Source organism: Oculina patagonica, chromosome 4 (assembly GCF_052425735.1).
Source record: "Oculina patagonica isolate OP01 chromosome 4, crgOcupat, whole genome shotgun sequence".
In the NCBI taxonomy this organism is placed as follows: Eukaryota; Metazoa; Cnidaria; class Anthozoa; order Scleractinia; family Oculinidae; genus Oculina; species Oculina patagonica.
In genome coordinates this window covers 31,751,584-31,759,709 of record NC_135761.1, presented here as the reverse complement: position 1 = coordinate 31,759,709, position 8,126 = coordinate 31,751,584, and the positions used below count along the sequence as shown (strand labels likewise).

The following is an 8,126-nucleotide window of genomic DNA, read 5'->3' as shown; positions in this document are numbered from 1 at the left end:
TGAAATAGGTGATCAGATAACTATTTTATGGCTAAGTGTATTTATTTGAATATACTAAATGTTCTTGCTTTTTCAACTATTACAGAATAAATTTATAAATCAACGGATATCAATGGATATAGGTGAAACAAAACATTTGTAGGAACTGAAACAACAACAGAACAAAGATTTTTAATGTTTTAAAACTTGATAGTAGGTGTAATAAAAATGTTATCAAGCGTGCTTTATGTGGTTGTCAGTGTGGTGTTGCAGTGATGAGTTTTAATTTGTCTTCTGGCAGTCACGTGCTGTTTGGTTTTGAGTAGGATGCTGTATTGATGAGTTGTGATCTGCCATGAGGAATTCCTGTTCTGGAATCTGTGTGTAATCATGTTGTTTTGATGAGTCCTGATCGTCATTAAGAGCAGCATCTTGTGATATTTGCTTGTAAGGATCAAGCTGCGTTGATGTAATCAGCCTGTTGTCATTTGAGAGGTGAAAGTCAACCTTTGTAAGAAGGAGGACTTTCTCTTCTAGCAGGGTGGTGTCATTGCTGTAGGCGTAAATATCCTCTCCAAGAAATTCACCAATAACCTTTGGAAAAGCTGTTGCAGAAAATCGTTTGGAATCTTTCTGGAGAGTAAAGATAATGTTCATTTCAATGGAACAGTTGTCGAGCGACATTGATTTTCTACACTTGCGACAACGTAGTAAGCATGTGCCAGGGTTTGCATCAAGCTTTTTTCTGCAGCTGTTGTTGTTGCAAACAGGATACACAGTTATGTCAATATGTAAAATTTTTGGGCAACAAAGGCAGTTATTTTTAGGTTGTGGTTTGACTTGTGATAAATTTTGTTTTCTGCTGGAGATACTGTTGTTGTAGTTGTAGTGGCTAAACACTTCTCTTGGTAGAAGCGTAACTTTAGATAAGTGATGGTGTAAAACTGGCCATTGAGTATCTGAGGGATGTGTTCTTCCCAGATTGACAAGTTGATAACACCTGTGTCATCTGTTAAAGAAACATTGTTTTTACAAGTGACACAGAAAGATTCAAAATGTCTGAAAGTTGTAAAAAGTTTTTCCTCCTCTTCATTCAGATAACCAAATGTTTGTTCTCCAAATATTTGACTAAAACAAGCATTGCAATCTCTAGGAACGAACGAACCACAATGTTGTATAAGATAAGACCAAACAGGATCACGAATCTCTCTCAGGAAAGATGTGTTTTCTCTGGAACTGAGATAATCTGAGCAGCTATTAAAAAGCAGGGAAGTAAACTCTTTTCTCACTGGTAGATGCGATAAATGCGGCTGAAATTAAGTATGCAGCGAGTTCCAAAAAACTATCAACTGCACATGAATAAGTTCAGGGATTATCGAAAACAGAATTCAAGAAGTGCCCTCTGCGGAAGGAAGTAGTTGCGTCAGATCTTGACGACAGCATACTGTACTTCGCACAATCAATTGAAGCAAATTTACGAAGTTACTGTCATATTTCTCGTTATTGGACACTTTTCACTTTATCTGAGTGGAATACTTTATAAGGTTAAGTTACTTACCGATGGTGAATTGTTAAATGATCGTAAACCCGGGTCGTCAGTAAGACTTAAGTACATGTACCAGTGACACTGAATTTCTGAAAGAAAATTTATTTCGAACGGTGAGAATTGTATAATGAAAATGCTTGCACGCTGTTAACAGACTAATGACAATGATCTGCTTTCGACTTCTGATAGTTGATCGAGTCTATCGGCCGTGATTGCAGATCGAGTCTGTCGATCCTGTTTCAAATGTCTTTTAGATCGAATCTGTTGACCTTAGTTTTATGATTTGTGTCTGACAAATCACCTTTAATTACAGTAAACTATATTTGCTACAGCGCCGATATGAAATAATGCGAAATTTCTTCAACTTACCTTCTTTTACACAAGATGGCAGATAACAGCCCTCAACCATGAGGCGAGCCTTCCCATGACCACTTTGCGCACTTTTTCCCATGACCACTTTTGCGCTCCTCGCTGTTGAGTTGAGATTTGACATGGTATACGGTATAATCTCACCAAAAAATGGACATCATAAAGAAGCATGGATATATACGCAGGGACTACAAGGATGTCTCCTCGGATTTGGCCTCTGGGTTTCACTTTAATAATAACAGGTATGCAGCTTGACTGTAGGCTGCAGATTAAAAACAAACAATCAACTTAACCAGCAAAAACAAAGCAAAGCAAACATATATAAAACTAAATGAATTTTCTTTTTCCTATTAACTTTAAGGGTCAGTATCACAAACATTGGGATCATTGCTTATTTGATAACTAACCAGTTAGCATGTCTTTCCTTAAAATTCAACAAGGATATTCTAAATTGGTCCAATACAGCAGCAACACTCAAGTTATCTTAAAAACAATATAAATGATATGCTGTTTACAGGGGTAATTAGGAAAATGGATTCGGGAAAAAAACCAACCTAATCAGAAAAATCTTTTTTTGTTTAAGCTCAGACATGGTAAAAATGTAGCTCAAATTAGAAACTGGCTAGTCTGAGGATTTTTCTTGTCAGGTTTTTGGGTAACCATTATTGCTTGATCGCGTTAAAGAACTATTAAGGTCATTGCATTGCACATCCTTACTGTGCAGAATTTTACATGTAATTATTCACTTTAGCCTGCGAGAAAAATAAATCGTCTTTTTCTTGTAAATGACTATGGTGACCAACCATTTTTTTCTCAGATTTTGGGTGTAGCGAGCAAGTTCTTTTTTGTAAAATAAAAACATTAATTCCTATGTTAGAGAAATAAATTATACTGGTAATGTGTACTTTGTCAGTACTCGCAAAGGAATTATTGATACAAGGTCTTCATGCTCTTAAACGAATATGGGGACTCCACTTTTTTATTTCAAAATTTAAGTCCCCTTAAGGTAGTAAACAAGTAGGCTAATTAAGTTTGGTTGAAAATCTATTTCGGGCAATGACCTTAAATTCAGAAAACAACAACTACTTTCATTCTGGTGAAATCCTTGTTTGGAAGTGACACATGAGTCTAACCTATTATGCTCGGAGTTTCCATTACATACCTCTATTTGTTAAGTTCATCAAGACTTTAAACATACTGCCCACTTTGGTAAGCAGTACAGCAAAGGAAGCATTCAAGCTAATGTCTCTAGGCAACAGTCTCTCCACTATAGATGAATTAAAAAATTTCAGTTCAAATGTCCAAAAATTAATAGTAAATGAAGAATTTTATTTTTATTGCTTACAGGGGATTCAATATGGTTTGGAGCAGGTAGGCATTATACTCTGTAGGCATTAGTGTTTTTCCCCCAACAAAATTTTGGCAAAGCCCTACATCCACGGTAAAGATGGAATTCAGATTAAAGCGTTGAACAAATCTGTTAATAAGGTGTTGAATTCAGGGAAAAAACACTGTGTGTCAATGTCATTTCCAAGATCTAAAATAAAATTAGCTTCAAGGAACAAGAAAAGATTTTTAAACACAACAACGCATTTAACAACATCCCTCCAGAGCCTTTCAATTCTAGTGTTCCTCACATTTGGGCCTGTCAAGCAACTTTCACGATTTCCCCCCTGTACCAAATCATATAGTCTCTAACAACTACATTTTCCCCTCTTTTGTCTGCTCTTACCTGGGATGGGTGGCTCCACTCCACGGTAACTTGCTGGAAACAGGCAAGAACTGTTGTTGCCCTTCACCACAAGGTAAATTATGGTTCGAGAATAACCATCAACGCAGCCATGAATGCACATCCTCCAGTGGTGCAATTTCATGTTGGTGTCAATGTGCCACAGATAATTTGGATGAGGTACACCGTAAGGGCGGCGCTGAATTCTTTGCCCCCATCTGTTTGCCCTGTTGATAGGGTCGACACGTACAACAGACTCTCTAACCCTCCATCTTTGTACATAAATGCCATGTTGGCATAGACCTGCAATCACATTTGTCTCACCTGTTCAAGGGAAAGCATTTAGTTGTTCATGAACAATAGTGTCTAGATCTTGGTTCTGAATTGGGGAAAAGTTCAAAGAAAAACCAAGTTCCCTTCTTCTATTGAAGATGGTTTGTCTTGAAACATTGAGACCAGACGCAATCTGGGTACAGCTATTATATTCGCTTCTTAGGCAGGCCAGTTGCTCAGTTGAAAGGAGGTCTACCCTGACCTGGTGGCTGTGCAGTGGATGGCCTGTAGGTATAGCCAAAAGTAAACTATATATGGCCTTCAGGTTGTTCCGCAAGGTCTGCAAGCGTGTCACTTGATTAGGTCCACCATTGCTGTGTTGTAGTTAAACCACAATGCTTGCCAGATGTCACATGGCACAAAGTACTCTATTAGCATACACTCGCAACGTTTTCTGTCCTGCCTTATATATGGTATTTCCACTGCGACCTCTCTTAATAGGGAGACCACAGTTCAGCTCAGTTTTCCGTTATGCAGCAGCATCTTCAAAATCATAGACAAATGCCTGCTGCATCAAGGACAGGAGAAGATTGCTGACTGCGACACAAGCAGCTCGGTAGAAAATTTCAAATATAACGTGGAAGAGTAAAAATATAAGCATAACATTTTTTTTTCATATTGAAGCAGTGATGCGGAAAGCAGAACTTGGAGAACGTTCTATACATAAGCAGTTATTTGGCTTGTATGAAGCATCAAGAGCAAAAAGATCACATGAATCAGGATAATGATTTCATAGTTGCGTCTTAAATTATTTCTTGTGGCTAGATCTAATTCAAATTTTTTTTTCCTGAGGAGTGGGGGCAATGGCCACTTCCATTCCATCGCAAGTAAGATAAAGTGTTGATCGTGCCTCAACAACTCCTTGCACCAGCTTGGTTTACCTGTCGCTTGATTTAAAGGGAACACCCATGTCCAATGGCAATTCTCCTAATTAAATTAACGACTGTCATAACCTTGCAATTAGGATCAGCGACAGAACTTGCAAAAAAGTAAGTTGCTTATGTATCATGCTATTATCTTTAGACCAAGTTAAAAAATGGTCCACTAAATCCATGAGACAGTGGCCATTACTCCAGACAGGAACAATGGAGATGCAACAAAACTAGAAATTGAAAAACTGAAACGAAATTACAGGTACATTTAAAATAAACACAAACACACTAAAGGGCATATTGAAATGACAAAGTACATTTCTTTGATGTGCTGCTGTTCTTCCGTGGGCACGTCTGCAGTTCCTGGTGCAAGACAATAACCTGATCCCTTACGTTTTGGTCGAACTCTTCACCATTCAGCTTCAAATGATGGCTGTCCATTCAAATCCTGAGGAAGAAGTAATAAAACAAAGTAAATGAAGAAGCGTTCTCAAGTTGAATACTCGGAAAAAAGCTTTTCGAGTTCCCCCAACGGGAGTCGAACCCATGACCTTCCAGAAATACCGATTGGACGCTCAAACCACTGAGCTATGGGAGACTCGTGGTGAGCGAGGTCATATACTGGGTTCTAATAAAACACAAATAGTATTATAACTGCCAAATACGGCAACAACACCGGCAAGTAACTTTATAGACGCACGCCTTTAAATTCAACATTTACTACAGACCAAGAGGATAAATACGGTGCATTACATGACGAGTCATCAATGATTCAGCATGGTTAAAACTGAAACAGAATACGAGTAACAGAAATTACATAATAAACTAAACTGAAAACAACACAAACTGAAACCTAAATAAACAAACTACAGAAACTTACATGTGTTACGGTGCTGGGGAAACAACAATAACTGAAAATAACACTGAAGTCCTTTGGCAAACTGCGACGAACGCCAACAATACACAACATCTAAACTTTGCAACAGATACAAAAAACTGACTGACTATGCAGGAAAATATTAACATAAGTACTGACATGCCAGCATACCACACGCAAATGAAACACAATAAAATTGACTACAATAATTTAAACAAAGAGATATACAAGAGGCGTTAATGATCCTACAAGTATGTTTTTGCGAAACTCAAGAAAAGACACATGAATGCATTGAACTTCATCCGCGTGCTTACCCAGTTTTTGCAAGGTTTGTTGGTAGTTCCACACTTGCATTCATCTGTTTCGTTGTGCATGCACTTTTACATAAAAGGTTGTCCTGGGTTCCGGAGTAATAGAATATCACTTACGTTAGCATTTGCTTTATAGTCTAAATTTGGTAGAAGATGGATCTTTATACAGTGGTTAATTGCCGAAAGCTGCACAATAAAAGTAATTGAAAGATATAGATAAATAATACTAATGCAAGAAATGTTAGAGGAAAGCAAAATATCTAAGCTATAAAGAATTGTTATTAAAAATAAGGCATACATAAACAAATTTACATGAAAGAAATACTGCTCAAAATTCGCCCTTGTGCTACATTGCACAAGTAATCCAAGCGGACATAAAGACATTGCAAAGATAATTTTTGGACTGTGCTCGCAATTATGAAAAAAGATCTAAACACCCAAATACATAAAAATTACTCAGAACAATATAAAGCGGTAACCAAGCTAAGCTACAGAAACCTCCCTTTCGTCAATGAAGAGCTTTCCTTTAGTGAAACGTACTTTTTTTCCCTCTTCGTACGCCTTTCTCATAGTAGGTAGTGCTAATTTACGGGCATTAAAGTCACAAGGTCTTCAACAAATCTTACCCCGTTTAATATTTCTCTTCCCTCTGCTCCCTGCTTCCTTTCCTGCCTTTGATAGTTGTCGTTTAAATGGCCTGCTGTAGAGCTTTGCAATTATGGGTCGTGGTTTATCATCACGTTTCTTCCCAGTGTGGTGGGCGTTCTCTACCTCGGGTTCAGCATCTTCCAAACCAAGAGAGGTGATAAAATTCAAAACAATCGCCTTACAATCCTCCCCTTCGTTCTCGTTAACACCAAGCACTCTGATGTTGAAATCCCTTGAATATCGTTCTAAGTGTTCCAATCTATTTTTAAGTTGCTCGTTGCTTCTACGAAGATCCTAAACCTCTGAGTGTTGGCGTTTACAAAATTAAGGGATTCCTTCAGGTCATTGCGTCTCAGTCAGGCACGTCTTAACTCCATTTTGCTTTAACTTTTCTACTTGCTTCTTCCTCAGGTCGCACAGATCCTTTGGCAGGTCATCATCGTACACATACAAATCTTTCTATTTTAATCCCGGATTCACGCCGGCTTGACTCAAAACTTCTTCCCGGTTGCTAAACCTCAGAAATCTGTCGATGATGAGTCTCGGACCCTTCCAACTCGGCTTCCCCAGCCGGTGAATTCTTTGAAATTCAATACAGTCTCGCGGATTGGCAATTTTTAGTTCTTTCTCCAAGAACTTGTATACTAGCTCTTTAGTGTTTTCCGTCTGTTGACCTTAAGAATATTTTCCGGTATTCCAGCAAACTTTAAATTCTCTCGCCTGCTATAGGCCTCCAGATACAAAACTTGCTTTCTTAGTTGTTGGGTATCTAACTGGACTTTCTTAGTGTCGCGCTTGACGTCAGAAAGTTCTGTTTCATTAAATTTTGTACCTTCCTTGAGTTTGTTGACCCTCCTCTCGGTCTCACTGGTCTTCTTCTTCAAAGTTAAAACGTCCTTATCGAGACGGCCAACAGTTTCTTCAATGCTGGAGATAGAGGCAATCACACTGTCCAGGCGTTTTTCAATTGTATCAAGTTTCTCCAACTTAGATAATGCCAAATCCATCTTCGTGGCTAAGTCTCCAGCCATGTCAAGAGCGGTAAGCGCTTCGTCGTTCTCACTAACTTCGCAGAATTCTTCTTCTCATGTCCTTTGTTCCTACATACTGGACCTTTCTTTGGACTGCTGAACATTTCCACTAAACACGAGGCTTTGAGTCTCTATGTGGAATCAAAAACTACACATTTCTCAAAAACCCGCTCTAGTGCCAACCACATAGTTGCTTGAAATGTGCTGAATTTGTCAGAAAAAAAAAACAGGTACATGTACTTCTCTTTTGAGCGGCAGTTTATTAAAAAAAACTACATCTATTCTTTGCCAATGTTAACGGTTCTAGCAATGGTTACTATACAAAACTTCGCCTCCATGCAATGTAAATTCAGTGATAGCCGGTCGTGTAAGTCATTTTAAAGCAGTTTTTGTGTGAAAGAATTTGTTTGTTGGCAGTTTAAAATTGTGAA

The 8,126-nt window shown here is 38.2% G+C and overlaps 1 pseudogene; it reads right to left on the bottom strand.

Moving 5' to 3' along the window:
* Positions 1-3,235: 3,235 nt before the first annotated feature.
* Positions 3,236-7,695, bottom strand: LOC144648324 (uncharacterized; annotated as a pseudogene).
* Between the last annotated feature and the right edge of the window lie 431 nt (positions 7,696-8,126).